General features: G+C 46.0%; 1 protein-coding gene across 1 annotated transcript in view; it reads right to left on the bottom strand.

Moving 5' to 3' along the window:
- Positions 1-16,270, bottom strand: part of RCHY1 (ring finger and CHY zinc finger domain containing 1) — a 92,700-nt gene that overhangs the window by 41,381 nt on the left and 35,049 nt on the right. The gene's annotated exons all lie outside the window — the stretch shown is intronic.

The raw sequence follows: 16,270 nt of genomic DNA, 5'->3' as shown, positions 1-16,270 counted from the left end.
TGATGCAGATGAGGTAATATCCTCGGATATTAATGGAGTGAAGACATGTACCACCACTATCACCAGTGTCAATTATATTCAATCATTCTTATATTGGCAAATATGTTCCACCTTTCAAAGAAGGAGGAGGAGAGAGAAGGCAAGTAATCATAGACCATGTAGCCTGATCTTGTTGAAGGGGAAATTAATAAGATTACTGGTAAAAGAAAGGAATACTTTGAATATCTATAATTACTCTTTGGTATTCATTACAAGAATGACCTGAGCTAGGATAGGAAGAGGTAGTAGAGGGTGGGGTGCCCATGTTGGAACAACTCCTCCACGGAGGTTGCAGGAATGACCAGCCCCTGCTTTTTATAAAAGCAGCCTGCAATAGTGCAAAGTGTGGCTTATTGAGTTAGAGAATGGAGGAAGTAGGAGTGTATTCTTCATTTAGAGTTTGTTCCCCTACTCTTGGCGTTAGGCCACAAGGCCAGAATATCTCCAGGAGTAGGAAGGGACCACTACCCATCAGGGTGCTAGTTCCATAACTTTGGATGCTGATTTTTAGACTTATCCTTTTGATGTTTCCTTCCTGTAATTGCCCTGATACCCCTGGTTGGAGGATTTCAAGGAGTCCAATAGCTAGGTTAGACCAGGAGGTAGGGAAGATTAAACTGTTCTCCATCCCACAAACTATGGGTTGGATCAGGGATGACTTGCTTGCAGGAGGATTCCAGATTTTCCCATTTTTGTGAAGATCTACCATGTTGAGTTACTGGGGAGAAAGCTGTTGTTACCCTTCCTACTCCAAGAGGGGACATCTGAAAGAGATGCTGTGCTCTCTGCTATCAGGACCTTTCTTAAGAAAGACCCTGTTTTGTCATCTCAAGAGGAGAACTGTGAGTAAACTCTTTTGATACATCTGAGGATCCCCATCCGGAGTTTTCACCCTGGGGAGAATTACCTTTAGGACAATGCAAAGACCGAGACCTTATATTTTCATATACAAGTATTTACAGAAGGGGATTTTTTTCCGACCATCTAGGATACTCCTATACAACTAGGAAGCCTTGCTTTCCATGTCCTGGAGGGTAAGAGTTTTCCTGACCCAGATACTGAGAGACCCATGCATAAATAGAGAAAAGATTGGAAACCTGTGATTTCCATCAGTTATGTCAAGAACTGATGTGAACTGTGCCATTTTGCCAATTAAGAACTTTTTGCATTAAAGAATTATTTTGAACACTCAAAATGAGCCTCCGAAGTATTTTGTTTGCACTCACATCCCTTAAGGTGAAAGCACATTGATACTTCCCCAGGACAGGGAAACTGAGAGCCCTGCTGACACCTTGGGTCTTGGAGGATCTGTTCCTCCCCACCACTGGAAAAGAATCCTGTCCCAGGGCCCCTGAACTGTATTTAAGTGGGAGAGAAGTTGGGAACTTGCCCCGGGAACCTCATGTGCCCCTACTCTCTTGGCTCAAACCGAAACGGGGCTATATAATATTGCAGGATTTGCGGTAGCATGGATTTACCAGGGGAAGGCTTTTCTAAACTTTGCAAAAAATGCTCTGTGTCAGTACTGGATAAAGTCACAGACTTGTGTGATTGACTGATCATGCTTACTGATTCAGAACATAAGAAATTGCCATACTGGGTCAGACCAAGGGACCATCACATCAAACAAAATCTGGTGAATTTTTTTAACTGGGTGACCAGGAAATTAGACCAGTGAGAGTACTGGATGAGGTGCATTTGGATTTCAGTGAGAACTTTAATATTCTCTAGGCGAACTGGACGGCCTATTGGTGGACCCTAAGGTAGAAAACTAGACTAGACACTGACTATCAAGTCGCAGGTAGTAGAATTTACTCCAAGAAGGATGGATCAGTGGCAGTACCACAGGGCACATCTGAATATTGAGATATCACAGCTATAAATATATAGATAGATAAAAGCTATCTAGAAATTGTACTGTATGTGCTTATCTGAGAATTTCAGAACTTTATTCATATGCATACACATATATACAGGAGCTTGACCAATGAATTAGTAGTACTGACAGAGATAGGAGTTCTCAACACTGGTCGTGCAAACTGATTGAATTTTCAGGATAAAGTTATACAAAGTAGCCTTGTTCTTAGATGGAATGTATGTGAATACATCTGATAAATGTTCATTATGGATAAGACCAGGAGGTAGGGAAGATTCCACTACTTTCCATCCCACAAACAGACAAGTTTGGGGCTCTCGAGGGCCAGAACTGAGAAGGTGTCTACAGTCAATTCTAGATCACCACTTAATCTCTGCAGAACATTTTGTCTACATTTCAAAACTGTGGCACACTAAATCCACAGGACTTTGGGGTCTATGCAATAAAATTCATGCTAAAAAATTGTAAGCGTGGGTTCATAAAAAAATTTAACATATCCCGCTTCCTGCTCCTGCACGGCTTCTCTCTCATGCACTATTTTTTTTAAACTTTATACTCGCAGCTAGACTTGAAGAAAAAGGCTCAAACAGAAAGAGAAGATTTTGGGAGGAGGAGGGGAAGGGAAACAAAAGGCCAAGACCTAGACTCCAACCAGAAACAAAATTCTGGAAGCCCCCTTGGTTCAGATCCTGCTCAACTGAGGGAGGGAGGTCATGACCTTCACCTCAGCAGCTGCCCCCAGTACAATAGATGACCTTATCCCAGGGCACTGCTCAATTAGGGAAGTGAAAACATATCTTTCATCGCAGGAGCCGCACTTCTAATGTTCCTGTCTTCCAGCCCAAGCAGGGCTGACTCCACAACACCGGATGCCTGCCTACCATCTGCTAGAGACAGAGAATACTGGCAGGCTGAGGTAAATACAGATGCATATAGGGGGTGATGTCAGTAATCTCGATCTCCATCTGCTGATTGGTGGACATAATCCATCTATCTAGACTGGTCTGACTGGATAATGAGGAATGTTAGCAATAACATCGTCCCACTATTCTCATGCACAGACACCAAAAGTGTATTGGCTAAGTAGCATGAGCACGTTAGCTATCGAGCGGAAGTTAAACAGCGTGAGTAAACTGAGCATGTTTTGTTCTCTCTCTCAATTTCTCCTGCTAGCTTCCAAGGACTATACACACAAACCTGGCATACAGGGGCTGCTCGCTAGTGCAGAGAGAAGTGAGAGTCTTACTACATTCTAGAACAGGAAGTCAAGAGAGAGCAGAGAATTCCAGGAGTGCAGAAAACTGACATGAAGAGCAAGTTTGCATCACTGTAAATGGTGTTTTCTGTAGATAGCAGATGAATTAGCCATGCTGTCTGGGGTAATTCTTCCGTGCCACTAGGTGGCGGAGCTCTCTCTAAGTCTAGTAAAATCTTTCAGCTAGGAGCTCTCTCCTGCATGTTGCCAGTATTGCCTCAGGCTCCTCAGTATCAAAGCAAGAAAGTTAGGTTAGAACTGTCCGGGGAGGCGGGCGGGCCAGCATGGCTAATTCATCTGCTATCTACAGAAAATACCGTTTACGGTAAGCATCTGAATTAGTCATGCTGTCTGGGAGTCCCCAGCTGATGTATTGAGCAGTTGTGATATGTCTAGAGTGTTGGATTTGCTCAATACTAGAAGTAATGGCGGACAGTTCTTATGATGTCTTCGTTTTTGTGGAACTTGTGCTCTTCTGAAGAACAGTCTGTCCCATTAATGCGTCATCTGCTACTTGTTTATCCAAACAATAGTAGGATGTGTAAGTGTGTAACGATGACCATGTCGCCGCTTTACAGATATCTATGATTGGTACTTCACGGAGGTTGGCTATTGAAGTTGCTATTGCACATACCTGATGTACTTTTGGTGTTGCAGGTAACGTCTGTGATATTTGAGTATAGCAAAATTGTATGCATTTGGATATCCATGTGTATAAAGTTCTCTTTGTTACCGACCGTCCTTGCGAATTTGGATTGAATGAAATGAATAGTTGGGATGGCCTAGTGGGAGAATCTGTGCGCTGTTTGTAGTAAACCAGTGCACATAAGAACATAAGAAATTGTCATGCTGGGTCAGACCAAGGGTCCATCAAGCCCAGCATCCTGTTTCCAACAGAGGCCAAAACCAGGCCACAAGAACCTGGCAATTACCCAAACACTAAGAAGATCCCATGCTACTGATGCAATTAATAGCAGTGGCTATTCCCTAAGTAAAATTGATTAATATCAATTAATGGAGTTCTCCTCCAAGAACTTATCCAAACCTTTTTTGAACCCAGCTACACTAACTGCACTAACCACACCATCTGGCAACAAATTCCAGAGCTTTATTGTGCGTTGAGTGAAAAAGAATTTTCTCCGATTAGTCTTAAATGTGCTACTTGCTAATTCATGGAATGCCCCCCTAGTCCTTCTATTATTCGAAAGTGAAAATAACCGAGTCACATCTACTCGTTCAAGACCTCTCATGATCTTAAAGACCTCTATCATATCCCCCCTCAGCCGTCTCTTCTCCAAGCTGAACAATCCTAACCTCTTCAGCCTTTCCTCATAGGGAAGCTGTTCCATCCCCTTTATCATTTTGGTTGCCCTTCTCTATACCTTCTCCATCGCAACTATAATCTTTTTTGAGATGCGGCGACCAGAATTGTACACAGTATTCAAGGTGTGGTCTCACCATGGAGTGATATAGAGGCATTATGACATTTTCCGTTCTATTAATCATTCCCTTCCTAATAATTCCTAACATTCTATTTGCTTTTTTGACTGCTGCAGCACACTGAGCTGACGATTTTAAAGTATTATCCACTATGATGCCTAAATCTTTTTCCTGGAGGGTAGCTCCTAATATGGAACCTAACATCGTGTAACTACAGCAACGGTTATTTTTCCCTATATGCAACACCTTGCACTTGTCCACATTAAATTTCATCTGCCATTTGGATGCCCAATCTTCAAGTCTTGCAAGGTCCTCATGCAATGTATCACAGTCTGCTTGTGATTTAACTACTCTGAATAATTTTGTATCATCTGCAAATTTGATAACCTCACTGGTCGTATTCCTTTCCAGATCATTTATATATATATTGAAAAGCACTGGTCCAAGTACAGATCCCTGAAGCACTCCACTGTTTACCCTTTTCCACTGAGAAAATTGACCATTTAATCCTACTCTCTGTTTCCTGTCTTTTAACCAGCTTGTAATCCACGAAAGGACATCGCCTCCTATCCCATGACTTTTTAGTTTTCGTAGAAGCCTCTCATGAGGGACTTTGTCAAACGCCTTCTGAAAATCTAAATACACTACATCTACCGGTTCACCTTTATCCACATGATTATTAACCCCTTCAAAAAAATGAAGCAGATTTGTTAGGCAAGACTTCCCTTGGGTAAATCCATGTTGACTATGTTCCATTAAACCATGTCCTTCTATATGCTTTACGATTTTGATCTTGAGAATAGTTTCCACTATTTTTCCCGGCACTGAAGTCAGGCTCACTGGTCTATAGTTACCCGTTTACAGTCTAGAGTATGTAGTTTCCTATCATCATTGTGATGAGGTTTTGGATGAAACGTAGGTAAGATGATAGTTTACTTAATATGGAAACTGGAGATCACCTTTGGAAGAAATTTTGGGTGGGTCCATAAGGTCACTTTGTCATTGTGAAATTGAAGATAAGGAGGGTAATGAACCAGGGCTTGTAGTTCACTTCTCCGTCTCGCTGAAGTTAAAGCTACCAAAAAAAGTACCTTCCACAAGAGGTAACGAAGGTGACAAGTTTCTAAAGGTTCGAACGGTGGAAGCATGAGCTGTTCGAGAACTGTAATAATATCCCACGGCACCGGTGGTTTCTGTAAAGGTGGACGTAGGCGCAGTACTCCTTTCATGAATCTCAAAACTAAAGAATGACATGAAATAGGCTCTCCATTAAGAGGGATATGGTAAGCTGCGATAGCGCTTAAATGTACCCGTAAAGAGGAAGTGGCGAGTCCGTCACTGTATAGGAGATGAAGGTACGAAAGAAGTTGTTCTGGTGAGCAAGTGAATGGGTCTGTTTCTGTGGATAAACACCAGGAGTTATAGCGAGTCCATTTTCTTTGGTAATTGAGCCTTGTGGAAAGTTTCCTTGAGGATAGTAATATGTCCTGGAGAGCAGGAGAGATATTCAAATGTTGGTATGCGAGCCTCTCAATCTCCATGCCATGAGGTGTAGGGAAGAGTGAAGGGGATGTAGCAGCAATCCATTGTCCTATGTAAGAAGGTGATTGCTGTCCCCCAGAGGTATTGGATTACAAATTGATAGGCGTAGGAGGTAGCTGTACCATGGCTGATTTGGCCATGCCGGTGCTATGAATATTAGATCCGCTTGGTCTTCGATACACCTCTGAATCGTTCGAGCGATGAGAGGTATCTGAGAAAATGCGTACAATAGCTTGTGTGTCCAACTGATTAAAAAGGCATCCGGAGCAAGTCTGTGTGGGTTCGGGTAAACAGAGCAAAAGGTCTTTAGTTTTGTGTTGACGTCTGTTGCAAAGAGGTCTATGGATGGGAGACCCCAAATCGAGAATATGACTGGTCACTTCTGGGTTTAGTTCCTAATCATGGGGGTGAAAAATGCTGCTGAGTCTGTCTGCTCTTGAATTGTGAATGCCTGGCAGATAAGTCACCTATAGGGAGATGAGCCTGCAGTGGGCCCATTCCAGAATCTGAATTGTTTCCTTGCAGAGGTTCCATGAACCAGACCCTCCTCCTTTGTTGATGTAAAACATTGTAACTTGATTGTCCGTGTGAATCATTACAATTCTTTCCTGAAGGAAGTTTTCGAAGGCTTGAAGGGTGTAACGTACCGCTTGCAGTTCCAAGAGGTTTATGTGCAGTGGCTGTTCGTATGAAGTCCACTGACCTTGTGTCTGTAAGTGGTTCAAGTGTGCTCTCCATCCTCTGGGAGATGCATCTGTGGTTAGTATGATCTGATGTCATTGTGGGCGTAAGGAGGAGCCCGCTTGCAGTGTTTCTGGAAGTATCTACCACTTTGGTTAAAGAGATGGGGGTAGACAATGGTTGAAGAAATTGGTCCCATTGATGTTTTAACCCCCACTGGAGACGGCGCATATGGAATCACATAAATGGATGCAGTCATATATCCAAGAACAGTGAGGACCTGGCGCGCTGGCACTGTCGTAGTGTGAAGAAAAGTTGTAGCTAGCGTTGAGAGAGTTAACACTCTTTCAGATGCGGCAGGAATGCCTTGTCTTGGACTGTGTCTATGAGGGCGCCCATAACCTGTAAGAGTTCATTTAATGTGTAATCATACGGCAACTCCACTGTTCTGTTAGTTGTACTATTCCAATACAGAATAGGGGTCCCCCAACACATCGATAAGAACACTTGATTTAATGGTGTTGTCCCTCCCGATGCAGCCAGTGGGCGAAACACGGGGTCCGTGTTAGGGGACCCCTACTCTGTATTGGAATAGTACAACTAACAGAACAGTGGAGTTGCCGTATGATTACACATTAAATGAACTCTTGGATCGACAAAATTTGGTCTGCACTTCTCGTTATTTACATTAACTGTTTAAAGTGCAGCACTAGCTCGTTTGGTGTTTTGTTGTGAAGACAAAACATTTCCTGGAATCTCTGTACCAAAGGGTGATACAGAAGCAGAAGACGATGATCCCGCTGAAAGAGATGTGTCCGAGAGGTGTATTGGTGATAACTCGCCCTCGGATACTACCGACAAGGGTGTTGCTTGTTTCTTCCCTTTATGACCAGAATGGTGCTTCTTTGGCAATTTAGGAGTGGGCTGCGTAGGGGGAAACCCCTGGTGCATCGATAGGAGTGGGTTGCGTCGCAGGTGCGTCGCTCGAAGCAGATTGCGTTGCAATGTCCTCTCTGCGTCGATGTCGAATGCGTCGATGGTGCATCGAGTCGATGCTTCTTCAACGCAGTATGTGGTTTGCGTCGATGTTTCAGTGCGATGCGTTCGTAATCCAACGCTTCAATATGGCATCGGTTCTTCTATCTCCAGAGCGTCGATGTGTCGATGTAGTCGAATGCGTTGGTGAAGCATGCGGCCGCGATGCCACAGACGCATCCCCCTGCGCGTTGAACTAATTCTCGGCTAGTGGTCAAAGGACGATGTCCTGACCTGGGGGGGGGGGGGGGTCAACTGAAGAAGCTCTCCTCGATGATGGGTCCTTCTGACTTCGCTTAGGACCTGGAGAGGCGTGAACAGAAGCTTCAGAAGTGACATAAGAGCCTGAAGCTCTGGACTGTATAAGCGGCTCGCTGTCTTTGAGCCCGTGGGGACATGCGTCCACAGTCCACATAGTTCTTTTGATCATGTTGTGGTCCGAGACACAGGTAACAAGATGAGTTGCCATCTGTGGTCGACATAATTTTGCCACACGAGCAAAATTTAAAACCTGGACGAGGCATAGCTCAGCAGACCTCAGATATGTTAAACTGCTGCTTTTTTTTTTTTTTTTTTTAATATATCTTTTCTTGTAACTTTTGTCAAAGCTTTTCCTCACAATTTCAGTTTCTCTCAGGAGAGAGGAGAACAGTCGCACAGAAAAAAACTGAGGAGCCTGAGGCAATACTGGCAACATGCAGGAGGGAGCTCCTAGGTGAAAGATTTTACTAGAGTTAGAGAGAGCTCCGCGACCTAGTGGCATGGAAGACGTACCCCAGACAGCATGGCTAATTCAGATGCTTATCTACATGAAAATACATATTCTGTCTTCTCTGTCAATAAGAATCTTTAAAGAGCAATGTGAGAGGATGTGGTGAGAGACTGAACATCATGTAAATTGGTGACCCAGGGAGGAAATCTGGATGCTTTGACAGAAAGGCACCAACATATGAAAATTGGTTCTTACCTGCTACTTTTCGTTCCTGTAATACCACAGATCAGTCCAGAAAAGTGGGTTGTGCATCCCTACCAGCAGGTGGAGTCAGAGAACAATTAGAACTTTGGGCACTGCTACATAACAAGAGTGCCACCTGCAGTCACTCAGTATTGACCTGTACCCAAGCCCATGCTAACAGAACTAAATAACGAAGGGTAGCATCCAACCACATTTCCAGACTACCACTTCGCCGTTGGCAAAAACCAGACCGAACAACTGCTAAAAACTGCTCCATGAATCATGTCTGCAAAAAAGGAGCTTCAACAATAAAAAACTTAAGCAGGTTCTGACCAAGACAGTCTTTCGGTATCTGAAGAAAGGGGTGGGCCTCTGGACTGATCTGTGATATTACAGGAAAGAAAATTAGCAGGTAAGAACCAATTTTCATTTCCTGAACATACCCAGATCAGTCCAGAAAAGTGGGATGTACCCAAGCCACCCTACACTGGGCGGGAACCCGAAAGACCCGCACGAAGCACACTCTCCCCGAAGGACGGTTCATCAGAAGCCTTAACGTCCAATCAGTAATGTTTCGTAAAAGTGTGAATAGACAACTACACCGCCGCCCTACAGATCTCCTGAGGCGACAGTAACTGACACTCTGCCCAGGAGGTAGCCTGAGCCCTAGTGAAATGAGCTCTGAGACCCAAAGGCACCTGAAGCCCTCGGGCTATGTATGCCGCGCAAATGGCTTCCTTAATCCACTGAGATATGGTCGCCTTTGACGCTTTGTCCCCCTTCTTTGGGCCACCAAAGAGAACGAACAAATGATCGGAACATCTGAAGTCATTGGTAACCTCCAGATAACGCAATAAGGCGTGCCTCACATCCAAAAGATGAAGGTCTCTGTTCTGAGAAGACTCCCGGGACCAGTCAGGGAACCCCAGAAGCTCCACAGTTTGATTGAATTGAAAGGCTGAAACCACCTTAAGGACAAAGGACGGAACTGTACGTAACAATACCCGATCAGCGTAAATCCGAAGAAAAGGATCCCGACAAGACAGCGCCTGCAACTCAGATCTGACGGGCCAAGCAAATGTCCACCAAAAACACCGTCTTCAAAGTTAGATCTTTCAGGGAAACTTCACGAAGAGGCTCGAAAGGAGCGCCACATAGAACTCGCAGGACTAAATTCAAACTCCAATCCGGACACACCGAACGGATGGGAGGGCGCAAATGTTTGACCCCCTTAAGAAACTGAGCAATATCCGGATGCGCTGCCAGCGAACAGCCGTCAAAGTTTTCCCGCAAGACACCTAGAGCTGCAACTTGTACACAAAGGGAATTGAACGCCAAGTCCTTAGCGAGGCCCTGTTGCAGAAAGTCAAGCACCTGAGGAACATGCACCGCCAAAGGGTCGCAGGAACGCTGATGACACCACGTCTCAAAAAGCTTCCAAACTCTCACATAGGCCATAGAGATGGCTGGACGTCTCGCCTGCAGGAGGGAGGAAATGACTTGTTCTGAATAACCCCTCAAGCGTAAACGTTGCCTCTCAAAAGCCAAGCCGCGAGAGAGAAGCAATCCTCCCGATCCGAAAATATGGACCCCTGACGGAGCAGATGCATTAGATGAGCCAGCTGAAGTGGATCCTCTAGAGCCAAGCGTACCAGATCCATGAACCACGGACAACGTGGCCACTCAGGTGCCACCAGAATCACCCTTCCCAGGCGACGGAGAAGCCGACCTATGAGGGGCCAGGGCAGGAAGGCCTACTGAAGAATCCCCGTCGGCCAAGGACACACGAGAGCGTCTATGCCCACCGAGCCCTGTTCTCGGCGACGGCTGAAAAAACGAACTGTTTTTGCGTTCGCCTGCGTTGCCATCAGATCCAGCTGAGGAGTTCCCCATCTGGCACAAATAAGATTCCACGCCTCGAGAGATAGTTCCCATTCCTCTGGGTCTAGTTGCTGAAGGCTGAGATAATCAGCTTGCACATTCTCTACTCCCGCAACATGGGATAAGGCAATGCCCTAGAGATGGCGCTCCACCCAGGTGAACAGAAGACGTGCCTCCAGTGCTACGGCGGGACTTTGAGTCCCGCCTTGCCGGTTGATGCACACCACCGTTGTCACATTGTCCAAGAAGACTCGCACCATTCTGCCCTGGATCCAGGGAAGAAACACCCGCAGGGTCAGACGTATAGCCCTGGTCTCGAGCCGGTTTATGGACCAGGATCTTTCCATCGCCGACCAGAGCCCTTGGGCGGACCTGTCTGCACACACTGCCCCCCAACCTGAGAAGCTGGCATCAGTGGAGATTATCAGCCAATTCGGAGTGTCCAAATCCACCCCCCATTCCAGATTGTCCAGTGACAGCCACCATGACAGACTGGCTCTGAATTCCGGAAGTAGAGGCATTGGTAGATGGAATTGCTCAGACACCGGGCTCCAGCGAGACAAAAGCGCACGCTGTAAAGGTCTTAAATAAGCGAACGTCCAAGGAACCAAGTCCAAGGTTGAAGACATGGAGCCCAGGACCTGAAGATGATGCCACACTGTGGGATTGTTCCTTCGAAGAAGGGAATGTATTTGTTCCGGCAACTTCCCTATTTGGTCCGCCGTTAGAAACACTTTGCCCAGCAAGGTATCGAATTGTGCTCAGAGATAAATCGACTTCTGAGTGGGTTCTAAGTGACTCTTCTACATATTGATTACCCAACCTAGGGATCGCAATGTGAACATCACCATGTGCACCGATCTCTCACAGTCCTCCTGAGACTTCGCGCGAATCAACCAGTCGTCCAGGTACAGGTGGACCAAGATTCCCTCCTGATGAAGGAAGGCCGCCGCCACCACCACCATCACCTTGGTGAACGTGCGAGGAGCTGTTGCGAGACCAGATGGGAGGGCTCAAAATCGGAAGTGTCGTCCCAAGACCTTGAACCGCATGGTGATTCAGCCGGATCGGAATGTGTAAATATGCCTCCGTGAGGTCCAGAGAAGCGAGGAAATCCCCTTTTCGAACCGCGGCCATTACTGTCCTCAGGGTTTCCATATGAACGCGAGGAATCCGACGGCAATGGTTCACCTTCTGCAGATCGAGGATGGGCCGAAATGTACTCTCCTTCTTGGGGACCACAAAGTACACGGAGTACCGACCTCATCCCTGTTGAGCCTCTGGAACTGGGACAATAGCTTTGAGCTCGAGAAGTCGTTGTAGAATCACCCAGACCGCCTCTCGCTTGACACTTGAGGCCACTCGAGACTCCAGAAAAACCTCCCAGACCGGGCTGGAGAACTCCAGTGCATACCCGTCTTTGATCACTTCTAAGACCCAGCGGTCTGATGTAATTCTTGCCCATTCCGTGTAAAAGTTGGATAATCTGCCTCCGACAGCTTCGACGACAGAATGGGTGCTTGTGGCTTCATGGGGGTTTTTATTACTTCCTGCACCAAGATGTCCCGAATCTCTTCCGGGCCAGCGACCCCCCTCGAAAGGACTGAGGGGGCCCCGAAGCAGGTGGTGCGGAGTATCTACCCTCTTTAAAGCGGTGAGAGTCCCGAAACCAAGCTCGAGAGGGAAGACTTTCTTAGAAGATCTTTTATCTTCCGCCAACTGATTGCCATTGGATTCGGCAAGCAGCTTTACCAGCTGATCCAGATCCTCCCCAAACAAGAGCTTGCCCTTAAAGAGTAGATTAAAAAGCTGGGCCTTGGAGGACAAATCCACCGCCCAATTTCACAGCCAGCAGAGATGTCGCGCTGACACCAAGGACACCATACCTCTCGCCGAGATCCTCACCAGATCATACAAAGCATCTGCAACATAAGCGATGCCTGCTTCTAGGCGAGCAGACTGCAGAGTCCCAATGTCGCTCATACCGGCCCCAGCAGCCGACTCCTGGACCCAACACAGACAGGCCCTCTCTGCATGAGGCTAGCACAAACCGCCGCCCGAAGGCTTAGCGAGGCAACCTCGAATGCTCGCTTCAACTGGATCTCCAGCTTGCGGTCCTGCATATCCTTAAGGGCAGCCGCCCCAGCAACCGGAATAGTGGTCTTTTTTCGTGACTGCTGAGACCGCAGCGTCCACCTTTGGAATCTTCAGTAAATCCAAAACATCAGACGATAACGGGTACAGTTTCGCCCTAGCTCTGCCCACCTTCAAGCCGGAATCCGGAGTCTCCCATTCCCGGGTCACTAGTTTGCGAACCTTCTTAGGCAAAGGAAAAGATGTTGTGGGACCCCTAATGCCATCAAGGACTGGATTGACGCCCTCATTGTCAGACTCTTCTTGAGAAACCTTAAGTCCCAGAACTTCAAGGACCTGGAGAATAAGGGGTCTTAACTCATTCCGCTTGAACAAATGCACCAAGCTGGGGTCATCCCCCTCCGCAGGAGGGTCACTAGGCTCATCCAGATCATCAGTATCCACATCAGCCGGATCCGGCCGCCCCTACTACCCCAGAAGCCGGCGTCGCCCCAGACCCCGGGATCGGATCTCACGTATCCTGGGGAGAATCCCCTGTGGGGTGAGCCTGATCAGGGAGGCACGGACGAGGGTCCGTACCACGACCTCTTTTCTCAGGCGGGTCTGAACCTGCCCTCAAGAGACCAGGCTGCTTTACCGCCGAGCGTTTCCTTGCCAGGAAAGCCTGGTGCATAAGAAGGACAAATTCTGGGGAAAATCCCTCCTGGTCCTCCTCCCCCACTGGAGAGTCGGCTGGGGTGATATCATCAGTTCCCCCGATGAGGTCTTCCCTCACTGGGGCTAGAACAGGTGGAGCGTCCTCTTCCCACGAAGCCGAAGGTGAGACAGACGTTCCCTCCCCGAGGGAGGAGGCAAGAAGCCCTGAAGAGCCCTCTAACCCCAGGGAACACGCTGTGCATAAGGAGGCCGCATCTAACGCCTGGCCGCATGACCCACACACGTGGCAGGCCTGCGATTCTGTTTTCGGTCCCATTCGCAGCAACGCGCAGATAGTCTGAAGTGAAATAGGAAAGGGCGCGAATAAAAAAAGAAACGCTTGGTACCGCGATGCGGAGAAAATTTCAGTCAGGCAGGGCGGGAAAAACAAACTTTTTGTGCTGCAGGCTAAGAGACTACCGGCTGAGGAGAAAAAAACATGTGCAGCCGTGCTGCAGGAAAAGAGCCTGTCTATAGTGAAATCACAAAGCCCCCAGTAGGGAAGCGGCGAGTAAACGAGGCACATGGAGAAAAACTCACCCTTGCCCTCAGAAAACGAACCGGAGCCCCGGGAGCTGAGGGAATCACTGCTGACAGCTTCCCCAGCTGCACCTCTCCTTACCTCAGCACTGAAGACTGTCAGTCAGTCGCAGGGAAAATATGTTTTTTGTTTTTTTTTAATTTAACTTTACCAAGACACAGAGAAAAGTTGTTGCAGGAGACAAGGGAGCAAATGTAGACGAGATGGTGGTGAGTAGCCAGAAGTCCCTGATCATCAGACACTGAACTGTGGCAGGCGAAAACCTGACAGGAATATCCAATTCCCCGGATGCCCAGCTTCTACTGAGGGATGGCCCACGAAGGCGCCCAACACCTCAAGAAGCGACCGTAAACCAAAAAATTAAATTCAAACTAACTAAATAAAAAATATAACTAAAGACTGCAGTGCATCTGTACTACCCGCTGGAGTCAAAGAAATACTGACTGCAGGTGGCACTCTCGTTATGTAGCAGTGCCCAAAGTTCAAATTATTCTCTGACTCCACCTGCTGGTAGGGATACACAACCCACTTTTCTGGACTGATCTGGGTATGTTCAGGAACAGACGATTCCCCACTCTACAAACTTCTTGTAATTTAGGCACTGTAATGGCTGTATCACCCAATATGTTACTGTCTCAAAGCTCACAGAAATGAGCACTGAGATCAAACCAAAACAACTGGTCAGCTGAAAACAGATTTTGAAGATCAGCTTACTTGAAGTCTCTGACCACAATAACTAGGTGAAAGACAGCAAAGACCTTTGTCCTTTGGTAACCTATTGCTTTATTTATTGCAGATTTATTTTTGAAATGCTCAAGTGTGCGCACATGTTTCAGACTGAGACTGGCTAATGATTTGTCCCTGTCGGAATCCACACACACACACCCCCCCCCCCCCCGGAAGGAAGACCCTTATTTTTGTGACTATTTAGGGAATGGGGCGGGGTCCTGTAGACACATCTCTCAAACCCAAATTCCTAGAATTGTTCTCTCTCTTTGATGCAACAAACATGGAACACGTAATGTTCACTAACAAAGAAGAACTGTCTATGCTGCATAATAGACAGGCGTGGTGCCAGTTAGTGCCATCTTTAAGTCTTCTACAAACAATCTAGCCTATCAGAGACTGTTTCCTTATCTATAGCATGTGATCTGAACACCAGTTGAACCAGTTCGGTTTAAGAAAAAGTCTATGCTGTGAGTCAATCATTCTGTTCATCTTGTAGCCCTTTAATCTGTACTATTTAAGTTGAGAAATGCAAAGTGAGACTTAAACAGCGAACAAAGGATCAAAAAAGAGCTCCTAACACCAGAAGTCCCCTAACACTGAATCCACTTACTGCCACGGACCATCCTGCTGGACTGCACAAGAATGCTGCTTTCCTCTTAAACACAGAATCCCTGACCATCTCTGCATTCCTGCTTTATTCCCTGCTGGATAAGCCCGGTCTTCTCCTAACCTCAAAGCGAGGGACAGTGAGAGAACCTGCCTGCTTTCCTGAATATAACAGATGCCAATCTCAGAGAGACACAGACAAGATATTCTGGCTGCTTTCTACTAAGGTCTGAAAGATAATTTAAATGATCACATCCTGTACTATCTTTGAACTGTGCAAGACAGGAGTTGGGTAATTTAAGTGCCTATTCAGATATTGTGAAATATGAGAATGTATTCTGTTTATTAATGTTGTATATCGCTTTGTCCATGGTGTATAAACGAGTCATAAATTTTAATAAAGATTAAGAAAAGATTACGTTAATATATACATTGTTCCCTTAGAGCAAACATTTTTTTTTAAACTGAGAAAAATGGTATTAACATAATATTGATTTATTTACATTTAATTAAAGACAAGAAACACAAGTTACAGTTTATGAGATGATTAACGGGAGAAGTTAAGACAGCGGTTTACAAGCATATATACAGGTAATATCTTGTAGAAGGACAAAAAGTATAGCAAAGAAGAATTTTAAATTGATACAATAAAAATATTTGTTCAACTTAAAAAATGTTTATCAATCAATATGAATTGTTGAAAAAATCTTGACATGAATTGTTGTTTAATATTGATGACATAGATGCAGAAATTGGCTGTGCACTACAAGCAGTTGGAATTTTAAGGAAGACCATTGGTGTCTCTACTAGATCGGCAAGGATTCGTGTAGTTGGTGTGATAAACAGAAAATTCATGGTTCAATTATTTCAAATTCCCCTGATGAAGCCGTAAGGTGAAAC

This window comes from Rhinatrema bivittatum, chromosome 1 (assembly GCF_901001135.1).
Source record: "Rhinatrema bivittatum chromosome 1, aRhiBiv1.1, whole genome shotgun sequence".
In the NCBI taxonomy this organism is placed as follows: Eukaryota; Metazoa; Chordata; class Amphibia; order Gymnophiona; family Rhinatrematidae; genus Rhinatrema; species Rhinatrema bivittatum.
This window is presented reverse-complemented; position numbering and strand designations above follow the sequence as displayed.